Genomic DNA, 17,543 nt, shown 5'->3' with positions numbered 1-17,543 from the left:
GTTTAAGTGACACTGTGACCTTGACTGAGCGTGGTGCTGCGTTCTGCACAAACCACACTTATAAACCACATTACAACATGATGAATGTTTATTGATATTCATGATGGATCACAGTTGTGTAAATGTAAACCAAACTTCAAAACATAAGATAATGATTACGGTAAACAACTCCATGCTAGCACTTATATAACACAAATATACGGTCATGTTGAAGTGTGTGGACTGGTTTGTCTGCTGATCTGAAGGTTGACGGTTCAAATCCCACTTCTGACATTAGCAGTGTTGGTTCGGTCATAGCTATAACAGGTGCATACGGTTGTTGTGTCCTTGTGTGAGGCAGTTTTGTGTTTGCGTACACTGGTGAATGAGTGTAAGTGTGAATGACTGAGTGGTTTTGTGGTGTAAATATTTTAAAGGCCCATTACAAAAGTGTTAAAATATAAATGTGATGGTTTCTTGTGTCTTTCTACACATTCTTCACTTGATTTCTGCCTTTTGTGCTTTTATGTTAAGAAAATAATTATGATAAATGCTATAAATCTATACTTTATATCTATTACAGTGTTCACATCCAACAAAACTAAGTAGTTGAGTTGGGCAAGACTGTTTACCATAATCATTTACCAAGAGGAAAGCAATGCATTCATGGTCAAAAAAACATGAGTATTGCAAGCTGTTTCAACTGTCTCCAGGCGATATAACACGACAGACCTGTACCACATGTCCCAAATATACCATCTATTATTAATGATTCTCTCTTCATCTTACTCACAATGGTGCAGCTTTGTGATATTCTGAAATATTTTTACAAACTGGCCTGATGTGGTCGAAGTAGGAGACAGAGTCAGGAAAATGACCAATTAATGCAATTTATTACAGCTCACAGTGGTAAAATAATACATGTTTACAAAAATGAACAGAGCGCAACTAAAGCAAAAGCTGTAATGAAGAAACTAAAGCAAAAATCCACTTTACCTGCCTGCCTGGTTCGCCCTGAAAGACTGAGCCCTATACCTTCTCAAACCAGAAGCACCTCCACGAAGTAAACACCATGTACTTCACAGATACAGTAGGTACAACTTTAGCAGGATCTCATCAAACACTGTGGACGTATGAGGATCTAAAATGAAACTATAACACTTAAATAAACACTTAAACATTACAAAATACACAAAGACATTGAAACAAACAAAAAAACAAAACAGTTCTCCCCTTCACATAGTCCAGCCCATGACCACACCCAAGGCTTTAAAAATGGCCGACATAGGACACGCCCCCTCTGTGTCTGGACTAGCCATGTTTTGTAACTGAAAGTAACTGAATTGAATACATTTAACCAAATAAAATATCTCTAAAGTAACAGGTGTTTGTGGTGTTTAAAAAGTTAAACTAACTGAAAAACTAAACCAAACAAACTCGGGATAGTTATGATTAGTTGTATATTGAGAAATTATTCATAAATGAACAAACGTGAATATAAACAAAATGATGGTGATATTAAAAGGACAAAGGCTCACTTTGTCACTCAAACTTTTCACAAATAAGGATGTTTGTAAAAAATAAAATTCAAAATATGACAAAGCTCCATCTCGTCTGCACAGATCCAGTTAAGGTCTTGGGAGGATAGAGCTGATTTGTGCATGACTGACACTGCTACATTTTCTTATGTAATCCCCTGAGAGCGCATGCATGCAGCACATTGCCACGCGCGTCTTTTCTGTTGTCATCCGAGTAGAGAGGTTCCTCAGGGCTTTTTTCACCTTTTTGGCCCTCCTCTCGGGGTCGTAATTCAGCGAGGCTGTTGTCATGGGCTGAACACGATAATAACAGGACTGGACTGATGCATCAGGACACAGGGTGTTGTGCACATACAACAGAGCAAGGTTCAAGGACACATTCTACTTCTTTGTTTATTTTTTTATTGTCATTACAATTCTTGTGAAAATCTATTACAAAAATTGTGTCATTGTAAAAATAATATTTAAAGAGGGGGCATTATACAAAATTGACTTTTTGGAGCATTCTACCATGTCTACCTCTCTCTTTCTCTCTCTCTCTCCCTCTCGCTGTTTCTCCCTCTGTCTCTCCCTCTCTTGCTCTCTGTCTCTCCCTCTCTATCTCTCCGTGTCTCCCTATCTCCCTCTCTTCATTCCTCTCTTTGTCTCTCCCTCTCTCCTGCTCTCTCTCTCCATCCCTCTCTTTGTCTCTCCCTCTCTCCATCCCTCTCTCTTTGTTTCCCCCCTTTGCTCTCCATCTCTTCATCCCTCTCTCTCTCTCTCTGTCTCTCTCCCTCTATCCATCCCTCTCTCTGTCTATCTCCCTCTCTCCCTCTGTCTCTCCCTCGCTCTCTCTGTTTCTCTTTATGTCTCTCCCTCCATCCCTCTTTTTCTCTCTCTCTGTCTCTCTCCCTCTCCCTGTTTCTCACCTTCTCTCCATTCCTCTCTCTCTCCCTCTCCCCCCTCTCTCCCTCTGTGTCTCTCCCTCTGTCTCTCTTTATGTCTCTCCCTCTCTCCATCCCTCTCTCCCTCTTTCATCCCTCTCTCTCTTGTCTCTCTCCCTCTCTACATCCTTCTCTCTCTCTGTCTGTCTCTCTCCCTCTCTCAATCCCTCTCCCTCTCTGTATCTCTCTCTCTCTCCTTCTCTCCATCCCTCTCTCCCTCTCTCCTTCTCTCCATCCCTCTCTCCCTCTGTCTCTCTTTCTCTCCATCCCTCTCTCTTCTCCCATGTTACATCATTGTTCGTTCATCAGAAACACGCCTGAAGATGTTGTAGATGTCGTCTGTGCATGTTCCACCACGTCACCCACGCAAACACACCACAATTTTTCATAAATATATAAAAGCATGATACAAAACAATACAAAATGATACAATACGACTTCACAAACATGCACACTGACTGTGTTGTGATGTTGCTCTGAAGGGGTAGTGACTTAGGACAGGGAGTAATGGGAGGAGGAACTCAAAGTATCAAAAAAAGAAAGTGAAGCTTATAAAACATGTTAATACATTGTTTTTCAGTGAATACAGTCTGTACAAAATAATTAAGCTAACACTGTGATCTAAATATGTCATGTGTGAGCAGTTAATTTCACGTCTTTAAAAAATGGTTACTTGGTTAATCTGCCTGGCAACAATGCCCATCAGAAATTATGTTACGTATAAACTTCAAACTTTTGAGTATATAAAATGATCCAAATAATTGTGATTGTGGTGCATGTTGTATATAAGAGGGTGTGTGCATGTTGTATATAAGTATGAGGGTGTGTGTGCATGTTATTTATAAATATAAGAGGGTGTGTGCATGTTGTATATAAGTATGAGGGGGTGTGTGCATGTTGTTTATAAATATAAGAGGGCATATGCATGTTGTTTATAAATATAAGAGGGCGTGTGCATGTTGTATATAAGTATGAGGGGGTGTGTGCATGTTATTTATAAATATAAGAGGGCGTGTGCATGTTGTATATAAGTATAAGAGGGCGTGTGCATGTTGTATATAAGTATAACAGGGCGTGGGCATGTTGTATATAAGTATAAGAGGCGTGCGCATGTTGTATATAAGTATAAGAGGTGTGCGCATGTTGTATATAAGTATAAGAGGTGTGCGCATGTAGTATATAAGAAGGCATGTGCATGTTGTATATAAGTATAAGAGGGCGTGTGCATGTTGTATATAAATACAAGAGGGCATGTGCATGTTGTATATAAGTATAAGAGGGCGTGTGCATGTTGTATATAAATACAAGAGGGCGTGTGCATGTTGTATATAAGTATAAGAGGGCGTGGGCGTGTAGTATATAAGTATAAGAGGGCGTGGGCATGTTGTATATAAGTATAAGAGGGCGTGGGCATGTTGTATATAAGTATAAGAGGGCGTGGGCATGTTGTATATAAGTATAAGAGGGCGTGGGCATGTTGTATATAAGTATAAGAGGGCGTGGGCATGTTGTATATAAGTATAAGAGGGCGTGGGCATGTTGTATATAAGTATAAGAGGGCGTGGGCATGTTGTATATAAGTATAAGAGGGCGTGGGCATGTAGTATATAAGTATAAGAGGGCGTGTGCATGTTGAGGATCCAGCCTGACTCTCATACATAATGCACTTTCATACTCTGCCAAAGAGAGCTGTCAAAACTATGCAGAGCCGAGTCTGTGGCCTACATTTACAACTCCACTCAGAGGCACGTTTGGGGCTTGGATGAAAACACAAAGGAAAAACGTGAAGATTACTGCTTTCCAAAGATGTTTTTTGTGTGTGTGTGTGTTTTTATTTTTTTTATCTTTTAGTACCTATAGGACCTCATATGCAGGAATGGGTATTGTTTTTGCAATTGGTAGAAAATTATAAATGTATTGTAATGATGCTGTGGACAAAGTAAGTTTCTATTAGAATACCTTTATATTGACATAACACTGTCCATTCTTTATGTGTCTCATAATCTGAGACACTTCTGGCAGTGTATTTTTTGCCTCCTGGTCATTTTCACGCAAAGTTTTCTGTATTTTGACCAAACAAATGACAATATATTGACCTTTCACTGTTGAGGTGGATAAAAGTGGTCAAAATAGGGATCCCTGGGACATTTCTTGTATACTGGGACATTACTTGTAAACTGGGACAAATCAATGTTTTGGGACATGGGACATGGGACTTGGGGTTCAAAACTGGGACTGTTCCAGGTCAATAGGGATATCTGGTAACCCGACTTGTACCTCATTATGAAGTCAAATAGTTGTATTCTATGGTAAAAAATACACGGGAAAGTTACCTTGGTGTTAAATATATGCTCTAATCACATGTAGTTGTCTTTATTGCAGTATTAGTATTAGTATAAGAATTAGTATTAGTATCAGTATCAGTATCAGTATTAGTATTAGTATTATGCCTGTGCACCATTGACCTGAGCACATGGGCCTTTGTACTGCGTGTAATGAGTGCACTGTGTAGTAGTTAGAGTAACATTCAGTCTTAGAGCTCACAGTGGCGGCTCTTTAACGCTCCACTGCCCCTCAGTCACTGCTCTGGTCCTCTGAATGTCCCCACACAACTTTACACATGTGTGTGCTGCAGTCCACTGTCACTGCAGAGACAGAGAGACAGAGAGAGAAAGCAGGAGGGAGAGATAGATAGGGAGGGGGAAAGACACCAGCAAAAGAGTTGGAGAGACAAAGCGCAAGAAATAGACAGAGAGGGAGAGAGACATAGAATGAGAGAGGGAGAGAGACAGATAGACAGAGGGGGCAGAGAGGAGAGAGACAGAGAGAGAGAGAAAAAGAGAGGGAGAGAGAGAGAGACAGAGAGTGGGTGGAGAGAGAGAGGGAAAGAGATAGAGAGAGACTGAGAAAGAGTGGGAGAGAGAGAGGGAAAGAGAGGGAGAGGGAGAAAGAGAAGAGGAGGAGCAGGTTTATACTGGTGTGTAGTCAGGCAGAAGGAGCAGTGGGATGCACTTGTAATCACTCATTTCTCCTCCATTTAAGAACAGACAGAATGAACCTGGCAGCTCTTTTGTTCTCGCCACTGCTCCCATTATATATATATATATATATATATATATATATATATATATATATATATATATATATATATATATATATATATATATATATATACAGTTTCATATATATAGATGCATGCATTTTAGACTGAAACCCATCATTTTAATCAAATACCTTCAAATAAAAATGGAAATTGAAGAGCAATTAGGCTTATGTTTACTGAATCATACAAAAATATACCCCAGATGAATACATTTTGTGAAGTTAATCTGTGACTTTATATACAGTTTAACATGAGTTTAAGGCCTTTCCTGTAGACATTAAAATCTGAATATCAGTATCAGTCACTCAAACTTTGCAAACAGGCTTCAAACTTGGGGAATAACAAGGAAAATCTAACGCAGCACCTTTATCATTTTAAGTGCGTGGGAGCTGAGGGTCTAAAGCCTTTAACCTTCCCACTCCACTGCTGCGCTGATCAAAATCTCTCCTTTTCCGTAGCACCGTATCGCTCCCATAATAAACTCACAGATCGAGCATTCAGCACATGCCTCCTCTCATCACGCACTCAGCATAAGTCCCATCATGAATATGGATAGTAATGCGCTTTTCCCCATATATCTGAGCCCCGGCCGCTCAACCGGATTGTCCCATATGAGCCCGCCGCGCTGTCATCAAATGAAGATATGCAGTTCATCTAATATTGAGCACCGCCCCGGCTGCGATCCATAATTCATTATCTAAGTGAAGACAGTGAGGAGTGGAAGAGATTTAAACATGGGAGGGCCCACACATCCAGCTCTGATTCATAAAGACTCGTATCAGATCATGACAAGGGCTGTGGCATTGGTGTTTCAGCAGCGGGGGGCATAAGTTCAAATCTTGTCATTTTGTGACGCCATCTCTACCCCTGAAGATATATGTACTGGGAGATAGTCACTACTTAGGCTAATTAACAGGAGCACTCCAGAGCTGTTAATGTGCACAGTTTGACACGCAGCCATATGTGATTGGGTTAATATCCTGTCTGAGGACTAGAGGGGGGCAGACGAGATAATAACTGTACTCAAGTAACTGTATTAGCACTTCAAAATAATATTACCCAAATAGAAGTACACAGTAGTACACAGCCAAGAAATCACTCAAGTACAAGTAAAATGTATTTGGGGAAACTACTGCAGTAAAAGTAACATCATCTGACATAAATAGCAAATGGTCACATTTCGAGGCACACAAAGCGCTTTACATCAAGGAACCACTCACCCGTTCACACACACACACACATTCATACACCAGTGTACACAGACACTGGGGACAAGGTACTCCTCCTCTGTGCGTCCCTTAGAGCACGGTGCGCTCCAGAGTTGTACATTAGCGCCAGCCCACTCTGCTCTGTACATGCTTCCCCTGGGAGATGTTTTTAGAAAGCACGATGTTGCATTTGATTGTTTTGTAGATGACATTCAAATATATCTGTCAGTGACCGACAAAGACAGTCAGACCACAGTCAGAGCTCTGTAGGACTAAGGATGTGCAGTCATGGCTGACACAAACTTCCTGAACTTAAAACAAAATAAAACTGAGATTGTGGTGTTTGGCCAAACAAATCCACTGACAAAAACTAAGAGACAAGAGCACATTACACCTGTGCTGTGTAACCTGCACTGACTCCTATTTCATATCAGTGCAATTCAAAATGATTGAGTTTAAATATGTCACTCTATGGGTCCTATTTATGTGAGGGAGTTACTGCAGCTCTACACTCCACCCAGAGCCCTGAGGTGAGAGGTCAGCTGACCATCTCCTGCTGCTGTGCCCAAAGCCAGACTCAAGACCAGAGGTGACAGAGCCTTTTCTGTGGCAGCACCCAGACTACCTGTCAGATCATCTCAGTCTTTGACTAGAGTGAAAAGCCACCTCTTCTCCCTGGCATTTAAATCTAGCTAGATCTAACTCTTGGTGTTTTATTCTTTTCATCTGGTGTTTTGTTCTTTGCCTGTGTCATATTTTCTGTGTATCTGTTTTGTTGACTTTTGTGTGAAGCACTTTGGGCAGTTTAAGTTGTATTTTAAATGTGCTATATAAATAAAATTGAATTGAATCTGTTTGTCTTCATGGAGATAGATAGGTTAAATGCTTCCAAATGCTATACTGTGGAACATTCCAGACAAAAGAATATCTCCATGAAGACAAGTTAATAAGCAAGCACTCTAGAGCAGAAAAGATATGGTCTTGGTTTGGTCTTGGTTTGATCCCAGTTTAGTTTTGGTTTGGTTTAGTCCAGATTTAGTCCTCTGTCATAAGCAGTGAAAGATACTGACACATTTATTACTGAATATATTTGACTGTTGAACTCATAGCAAAACAAACGTGGACGCCCTGTGTATGCTTGTGTACTGTTTGGTTTATAGCCCTGTTTAGCCATAATAATACAAAACCCAAACAAGCTCAGATCCATCAGACTGCACCAGTGCTTTTACCCAGTCCACCCATGAATAATTCAGCTGATAAACAAGGAACGCTTCGAATTTAGAGATCGACTGTGTTTAGCTGATCCCAGTCAGCACTTTCCCTCTGCTCGAACTGCAAAACAATGCGTGCACAGCAAAGGGACTGAGTATTTATGCATGCGAGCGGGAATCGGATGGGACAGAGATTCACACGTGTTCAAATCCGCAACATCTGTGTAGCGACGGCACCAAACAGGGTTAAGGCTCAACTGCAAATCTATTTAAAGGGCCGGTACTCAATTTGTTCTTTGTTTTTCTCTCATACAATATTTAGTTGAAGAAGCTCATAGTGACAAATTGGACAACTGTGTGCTGTGTGCTAATACTGCATCCAGGCAATATTATTGATTGTATGAACACCAGGGTCACCTCTCCACAGATCTGACCTGGGATTTGACCTGATGCCACCTGCTTTTTTATGGAGCAAAGCAAACATCGCCATAATATTTCCATGGAGACCAGCGGATGGCAGAACCTTCACCAGAAAAGTTCCCAAGAGCAGTTTTAAAGGACCCATATTACAGTGGTTTTGATATGTTATAACGTTGTATCCTCATTAAAAATATACCTGGAGTTCTGGAGAAAACATTCTGTTCCACCTTGTGATGTCATGCGGTAATACAGGAAGTGCTCCACTGCGTTTTTAAACTCCATACACCTTCACTAGAAGCTTTTGCATAATTTCAGCTCTGGAATGCCCAATCTATGCTGAACTAAAGGTAAAAGGTGGATGTTAACTTGAAAACTACCACTTCATGAAATCACAAGGTGCAACAGAGCTTTGGAGATGTACAGACTAATAATAAGAGGTTACTCAAACATGGGTGAATGAAACAAAACACAACTCCAGGTACGTTTTTGAGGAGGTAACAACATTATGACATGGCTTAAAGCTCAGAAGAGTCAGTTTTGCGTATTGTAGGACCTTTGGATAAATTATTTTCTTCTTTTTCAATGGCATTTTGTATACCGCAGTAGCAGATAAAATAAAAATCTACTAAAAACTAATATTATAGAACTATATAGAACTAATGTTAAATCTTGCAGTACTTGTTTGCAGTGCACACCCCCTCTTGCACAGACGTCGTTGTGCCTCTGCTGGACCTGTAGAACTGCTAGCGCTGCCCTGAATTAGCATGCTAATTACACCCGCGGCTCCGTCTGAACCTCCGCGCTGTGGGGGGCGGTGTTTTGTTTTGTCAGCACGTCGCACCGCACAAATTGGACTGATGATGGTATTTACTTTACTGTACAATTAATGCAAGCAAGAAGTGCTGATGGGTTAAAGGCTACACGCACCAGTGACTGCGCATTTTGTTTGGTCAATTGTTTAATGGACTTTGCACACGTTGTTGTCGCATATGTTTAGGGAATTTTGCTGCTGACTAACCAAAGTTAAAATGTAGTTAGATATCCCCGCCCACTGATCCTGTCCGCCATAGGGTTTGCTTATAAAGTCAGATAAGGTTAAGGTTGAGGTACACTTAATTATCTCTGTGGGGAAATTTGTCCTCTGCATTTGACCCATCCTTCAATGCCCCCAGAGTACCTCATCAGGAGGGACCCTTCTCCGTGGTGTTGTTGCTCGGCTTGGTCAGGACTACATTAGCTGGAGGACTGTGCCTGTTGTGCATGTTTTTGGTTGATTGGATGCAGAGCGCCCGTGTTTCCCTCACCCAGACACAGGTAGGACATGGAAACTCCCCATAGACAGCCCCCCCTTTCAAATTTTATTTTGTTTTCATGAACACCAATCTATCTGTCGTGGACTTGTGAATGAATTTACAGAGATTTACAGAGAGGCTCTTCATAATGGGGAACAATGTGAAACAATGTGAAAGTCACATCATTCTAACTTTTATTATTTGAGTGTAAAAATGGAAGAAAAAGAAAGACTATTGTATTATTATTATTCCTTTCCACCAAATAAATCACTCCTGCTCAAAAACTCAGCACAAAAATAAAGATTGACTCAAAGTTCATTTACATTATGTCAACAAGACTCTATGCCTAGAGGCGCCCTCTGGAAAATGTAAATACGTTATGAGATAGGAAGGGGCAGGTTCTATGTTCACTGTGGGCACATAAAATGTGCCAGGTAATAGAGCATCCCAAGACAGCCAAAAAAGTATATAGTATACACTCACCTAAAAGATTATTAGGAACACCTGTTCAATTTCTCCTTAATGCAATTATCTAATCAACCAATCACGTGGCAGTTGCTTCAATGCATTTAGGGGTGTGGTCCTGGTCAAAACAATCTCCTGAACTCCAAACTGAATGTCAGAATGGGAAAGAAAGGTGATCTAAGCAATTTTGAGCATGGCATGGTTGTTGGTGCCAGCCGGGCCGGTCTGAGTATTTCACAATATGCTCAGTTAATGGGATTTTCACCCACAACCCTTTCTAGGGTTTACAAAGAATGGTGTGAAAAGGGAAAAACATCCAGTATGCGGCAGTCCTGCGGGCGAAAATGCCTTGTTGATGCTAGAGGTCAGAGGAGAATGGGCCGAGTGATTCAAGCTGATAGAAGAGCGACGTTGACTGAAATAACCACTCGTTACAACCGAGGAATGCAGCAAAGCATTTGTGAAGCCACAACACGCACAACCTTGAGGCGGATGGGCTACAACAGCAGAAGACCCCACCGGGTACCACTCATCTCCACTACAAATAGGAAAAAGAGGCTACAATTAGCAAAAAATTGGACAGTTGAAGACTGTCTAGCTAGTAACTAGTCTAGCTGCATCTACATCTGCATGGCTACGCCTAAAAAAAGTCAGGTGAAAAAAGTTGGAAGCAATAAAAATGGTGGCCATTTTGAATATAAAATGGGGATGTCCAAAATCTAGACCTCATATCTCTAACTTGTCCTAGAGTTGTCAAAAGCTTTGCATTTGAGTCCCACCAGAGGAGCTGGAAGTGTCTGGGGTGAGGGAAGTCTGGAAGTCCCTGCTTAGCCTACTGTCACTGTGACCCAGCCCTAGATAAGCTAAATAAAAGGGATGAATGGATGGACTCTTTATGTAATTCTGAACAAAAAAGCCAATGAAGATCACACCCCATTTACATCCAGTTTTGCATGACAACACCATAAAAAAGTCAATGAGAAGTGAATAGTTGAACGAAAGCCCTTCCATTGAAACGTGCCCTTCTGTGGTGGCAAGGGTTGAGAGGGACCTTTATTGCTGCTTGCAGTTTCAATTGGGATTCAAGTCTTGTGGCAAATGGCTCCCCACCACCCCCTGCATAGTCAAAATGGGATGGATACATTTACTTTCACTGTGGCAGTGGCCATTTTGAATCAAATGTCAAGCCAGGGTTGATAGGCAGCCCTCCCATAGAATGAGCCCTTCTGCTTTTGTGAGGGTTATGAGGGCCCTGAATCACTGCTTGCACTTTTAATTCAAATTGTGATTTTGAAGTAGTGGTGATTTTCTCTGACCTGTTGCACTGGTCACAGACATATATTAACATAGTAATGGTATTTAGGATTAATGATACATTTAATTGATGGAATTACCTTAAATTCCATAATTTAGTTTTTCTTCTTCTTTTTTTTTCTATTTAAAATTTAAATAAGGCATTATAATCACATACAAAAAGATGTTACCAAATATATATATATATATATATATATATATATATATATATATATAAGCTAGGTTTTTGCTAGAATAGCTCTTTTTGGGTGGTGTCGGCCATATTGCAGAGGTGGTGGAGACGACAGATGCTTCAAACCCCCCAAAAATACATATTTAACCATGACATGGACTTACAGAGATGTTCAATGAGCTAAAAATGTTATTTAAGTCAGTTTTAATAAACAATTATATACATAAATCATTGATATGTTGGCATTCTTGTGTAACTATAGCAACACACTCATGCTCATATATGGAATTATTATATGTGACATCATCTGGCATCTCCTAGCAATGTGTGACTATACGTCTGAAGACGACGAACTCCTCTACAGCGAGGAATTCCACTTCATGGATGACCTGGAGATGTCTTCCCCCGATCCAGACCAGACCTCTGGACCATCTGAAGAGGTGGTCCAAACCTCTGTAACTCTTGAGGAGTTGGAGACAGAGGAGTTAGGGCCTCAAACCCAACAGAGGTCTGAGGAGGAAGATGAGACGAGCATGGCCTCAATCATGTTAGAATTTGAAATGGCCTCTAAAGCCGTTCGGGATTTAGAGGCCAGAGAGGAATGTCTTCCCCAAGAACTGGAAGACCTCAGGTATGTTTGAGAAATAGATCATGAACAGCACCAGGAGGAGAAGCTCCAGTTAAAGAAAGAATCTGAGCTGATCATTGAAGCTCAAAAGAAGCAAGTGCAAGACCTCAACTCTAAACTGCACTCAGTGAAACAAGAGAACAGACTATTAGTGAAAGAGTCTGAGGAGCTGAAACATAGGATATAAGCTCAAGAAACTCAAATGGAGAGAAAGGACAAAACAACACAAAAACTCCAAGCTGAACTAGACAAAATGAAAGAGGAGAGAGGAGCACTCATAGACCAGTCGGATGAACTGAAACTCCAGCTTCAGTCCAAAGATGGCACCATTGAAGCTTTGCAGAAACAGGTCGCAGAAATGAAAGAGACATTAGAGCAAAGTCAAAAAGATTCCCGCCAAAAATCCAAAAAGTGGGAAAAAGAAAAGCGGAATCTCTGGAAGGACGCTGCCGACATGAAATTCAAAATGCAGGAGAAATCTTCGGAGAACGCAATGCTGACGGAGCAGAACGTTAAACTGGAGCGTGCTCTGGTGAGACGTAAAGCGGACATGTCTGCTCTGAAACAGGAACTGGAGACCAAACAACAAGAGACGGTCCAGATGTTCCAGCAAGTGAAAACCAAAGAAACACAGATCCAAAAGATGGAGGAGGAGAAGAACGCCATTTTGAGGACCTGTGAGGAGACCAAGGAGGAGCTGAGCAAGTCACAGGTAGAGCGCTCCCAGCTGGAAGAACGATGCAATACCCTAGAGCAGCAACTGAGGAGGTCAGCAGGAGAGCGCTCCCTGCTGGTCGAAAGGAACAGCGCACTACAGCAGGAGATGGAAGACCTGAAGGCAGAGCGCTCCCTGCTGGCAGAAAGATGTAGTGCACTGGAGCTGGAGCTGAGGAGAACACAGGAAGAGCGTTCCCTGCTGGCGGAAAGAAACACTGTATTACAGCAGGAGGTGGAGCAGGAGAAACATGGCAGAGTTGTACTATACGAAGACAACGCTGCCATTTTGAGGACCTGTGAAGCCGTAAAGGGAGAGCGCTCCCTGCTGATGGAGATATGTAGTGTGTCAGACCAGCTACTGACAAGAGCAGAAGAAGAGCGCTCCCTGCTGGTCATAAAGAACAGTGCGCTACAGCAGGAGTTAGAACAACACAAGCAAATCAAAGCCGAACTAGAAGAGGAGAAGACGGCCATCTTTAAGATCTGTGAGGAGCTGAAGGTAGAGCGCTTCTTGCAGATTGAAAGATGCAGTGCATTGGAGCAACAGCTGAAGACCACAGAAGAACACCGCTGCCTGCTGGGGGAGATGAGTATAGCACTGGAGCAGGAGCTGGAGAAGAAGAAGAGGAAGTGGTACACGAGGCTCCTGTGCGTCTAGACCCTCTCTCAACCCCCCTCACTGTTCTGCACATGAACAATAAAGCATAGCAAAAAAAAAAAAAAAAAAAATGTATTTGAGTTCTTGTTTAATTTAGACACAAATCATTCATTTGTTTGTCTTCTTCTTGGAAAAGTTTAATATAAGTCTGTAGCGGATTGTTCTACAGAAAATTTGCATAATGCACCTTTTTTTTAATTTTTTTAATTTAATGCAAAAGTAAGACTACTTGAAATAGTATTTTATTAAATAACAAAATGATACACATTTGTGTATTCATGGGTGTCATTTGTTATCGCAAAGGCCCTATTGTTTTATGTCAAAACGTGGCTTTAAGCTGGGACCCAAAAAACACAAAAGAACAGTTCCCAATTAGAGTAGTATTTATTTAAATGAATGAATACTTGAAGGCAGTTTAATGAGGTCTAGAAATGTCAGGGTGTAGGTGTATGTGTGACAGTATGAGTAGGTGTTGAGAGATGCAAGTAAACATTAAACATATCATTATCAAACCCATGGACATGTTCCTCTGGATATGTCACTCTCCGGCCTCTTGCTGCTACTGACATCACCCATCACTCTCTCTTTAATTTCACTGTCTGTCCCGGTGAGAGACAGGCCCCTTCACCTGCACCCAACCTCCTCGGCCACTGAATCAAACTGAAGCCATGACAGACGCTTTTACACAGCCTTCTGCTCAACATGTGCCCGAGAGGAGAACACTCACCCAGAGAGCACTGTCCACCTCCATCTGCAAAAACAAGACACAGACAAAACCCATGTGGATACTGTCGGCACTCAGAATCCTTCTCGATGTGGCAGACCGCTTTTTATTATTGAAAATGTTCAGTTGTCAGAAAATATGGTGCCTGAGTAAGTCGAGAGTGGGCTGTTTGTCATTCATGGATTATTATGTACTTCAATATGTGATAGAAGCAGTAGTTGCAGTCGCAGTAGCAGTAACAGTAATTGAAGTAATAATATCTGTTGCAGCCTTATAATTTTGTACATGTAATATATTTATATTTTTTAAAGTAGTAGTATTATGAGTATTGGTAATAGTAATGATAGCAGTAGTAGTAGTAGTAGTAGTTTGAGTAGTAGTTGTAGCAATAGCAGAAGTCATCTTTGTGGTAGTAGTATTGGAAGTATTCGTAGTAGTAAATAGTAGTAGTATTAGTGATAGTGGAGCTGCTAGTAGTAGCAGTAGTAGTAGTAGTAGTAGTAGTAGTAGTAGTAGTAGTAGTAGTATTGTTAACTTTCTCACCTCACAATCAGAAGACCATAACACTGGTAGATATTGTTGTATATTGTATTGTATCAGTAGTAGTAGTAGTTGCACTGGAAGTACCTGTAGTAATGATGCTATCAGTTTTGACCTTTACCTCAGTATTTGAAGTAACACTGTATTTTTCCCCTCTTCAGATGAGTCAGGTGTTGCCTTCAGGAGGAAGTGTATCTTGTTTTCTAAAAAACATATTTCAGAACATAATGATTTATTCCTGTCAGAGCATAAACAAAAGCTTTGGCAGTAAATAATTGTTAACCTCAGAGCCTGTTGGATTGTTTCACAGATAATACAGGAAGTTCAATGTGTGGAACAACATGTGGAGTCACAGAACAGACAACACACAAACACAGTAACACACAGCACACAAACAGAGTAACACACAAACAGAGTAAGCCCGGGGGTGGCACTGCTGCGCTCTCTAATGGACGCTGATACAGGCAGAAAAGGCTAAAAATAATTATAAACAGTGATTGTGCTGGTCAGACAGTTGTGTGGATATTGTGTGACGGTTGCTAAAAACCGGCTGGAAGTGGTGCAGTGAGCTATGCATTCGCCAACCAACCAGTGAGTCAGTGGTTTGAACCCTGTTTATATTGCCTCAGTGCAGTCACATTACCTACTGTACACACTCATCATTGACTGTGAATATGTTACTTATTATTTTATTTTGGGCAAGTGAGAAATTGTATAAATAAGGTGTTATAAATAATATCTTTGTTGCATTCTCTCTGTATCTCCCGTAGTACCCCTGCTCTCTCTCTCTCTCTCTTTCTCCTTCTCGTGTCTCTTCTGTCTCTCTCTTCTTCGTTATCTCTTATCTTATTCTCTCTAGCTCTCACTCCTCTCTCTCTTTCCTTTACCCTCCCTCCTCTTTGTCTCTCTCTCTATTCCATAAATCTAAATAAGAACTATGTATTGCTTAGGTGGAGACCATAGACTGTATAGATAAATGGACATAGCTAACCCGCTAACCGCTGCGTTCCAAATATGAAGTGATCATGGGTGTGCTTCCGGCTCCATCTACTCTGGCTCCAATTCACTTTCTATTGAAAAACTATTGCCTCTTGCTCCGTAACTGCTACTGTCAGACTCGTCATTTTGGTCTAATAATGTCTGTTAATTTTCATTTATTAATCTGCGCTACATGATCCTGGTATTTTTATTTGACTATTTTGTCCATAAATCAAGATATGAACTTTAATAACAGACCAATCAGGCGCCTCCATTCCCTGAGGTCACTCCCTCTAGCGTTAGCAACAGGCGTGATTAACAGCTTTGCTAAGCGTCCTCTCCTTGCTAGACCAGCGGTGCAGGCGGGAAAGGGCGTTACCTTCCACAGCCTCGCTCCAGATTGGTTGTTATCATGCTTGTGGTCGGGATTCCAAATATGGCACTTGGGTCTAAATTGGCCGCTATAACCGTTAGCCTCGATGAGCTTAATTTGACTGGAGCCAAACGCTGTGGGTGACACGTCTTAGCTCACGTCTTTATGCTTTAAATCTATGTTGCAGACTCAAGAAGTGGCCCTGTATCATCACGAGATAGCGCCAGTTGCCTTGATTCATGCTAGGTCTCGCAAATGTTGATGTTTGAACATGAAAAGGAAGTGATGGAGCAAGCAGCGCCTTGTCACAAATACTTAGGTGTAGCTAAATGTTTCATAAATTATACAGAATATGGAGAGTTCAACCAAAGTTCTCGTGATTACCAACCTGCAGGTACTCTGAAGCGGCACTTTAGACCCACAGGGAGCACCCGCGTTAGCCCCCTCACTGTTATAAATGGAGATTGTAATGTATAATTATCACTGTAATGTCTCAAAATGACCTCTGCCCCTCCCCTTCTCTCCCCTAAACCATGGAAACGAAAGCTGTGACAGATCTGTGGAGATGACAAATAGGCCTGCCCCGAGCCGTTAGCCTGGTCATTAGCACAAGCTAAAGACAAGTCCCATGTAACAGTATGGGACAGGAGTGATGCATGGGCTTCACAATTATGAAAAATGAGCATCGTTGCCATAGAAATTGACAATTTAAAATGTATACCGGTCAAAAGTTTGGACACACCTTCTTTTTCAATGTATTTCCTCTATAGGTTTATCACTTGAGGTGAGAAGGAAAGAGAGAGAGAGATGATAGAGTAGAAGAGAGAGGAGGAGAGAGGAGCAGAGAAGAAATGGGTATGAGAAACTGAGATGAGGAGAGAAGAAGAGGCAAGAGGGAGAGGAGCAAAGGAAAGGAGAGAAAAGAGAGGAGAGAACAGAAAGGAGAGGAGGAGGAGAGAGTGGAGAGCAGAGAAAGAGACGGGGAGGAGGGAGAGAGAAGAAGATATGAGCAGAGAGGAGAGAGGAGGAAGAGGGGAGAGAAGGAAAGGAGAGAGGACAGAGGAGGAGAGGAGGAGAGAGAGGAGAAGGAGAAACTGAGATGAAGAGAGGAGAAGAGGCGAGAGGGGCTGGAGGGAAGGAAAGGAGAGAGAAGATAGGAGAGAAAAGAGAGAGAGGAGGAGGAGGAGAGAGAGAAGATATGAGCAGAGAGGAGAGAAGGAAAGGAGAGAGAACAGAGGAGAGATAGGAGAGAGGAGAGGAGGAGTAGAGAGAGAAGAAGATATGAGTAGAGAGGAGAGAA

This window comes from Periophthalmus magnuspinnatus, chromosome 7 (genome assembly GCF_009829125.3).
Source record: "Periophthalmus magnuspinnatus isolate fPerMag1 chromosome 7, fPerMag1.2.pri, whole genome shotgun sequence".
NCBI lineage: Eukaryota > Metazoa > Chordata > Actinopteri > Gobiiformes > Gobiidae > Periophthalmus > Periophthalmus magnuspinnatus.
Note: the sequence above shows the minus strand (reverse complement) of the source record.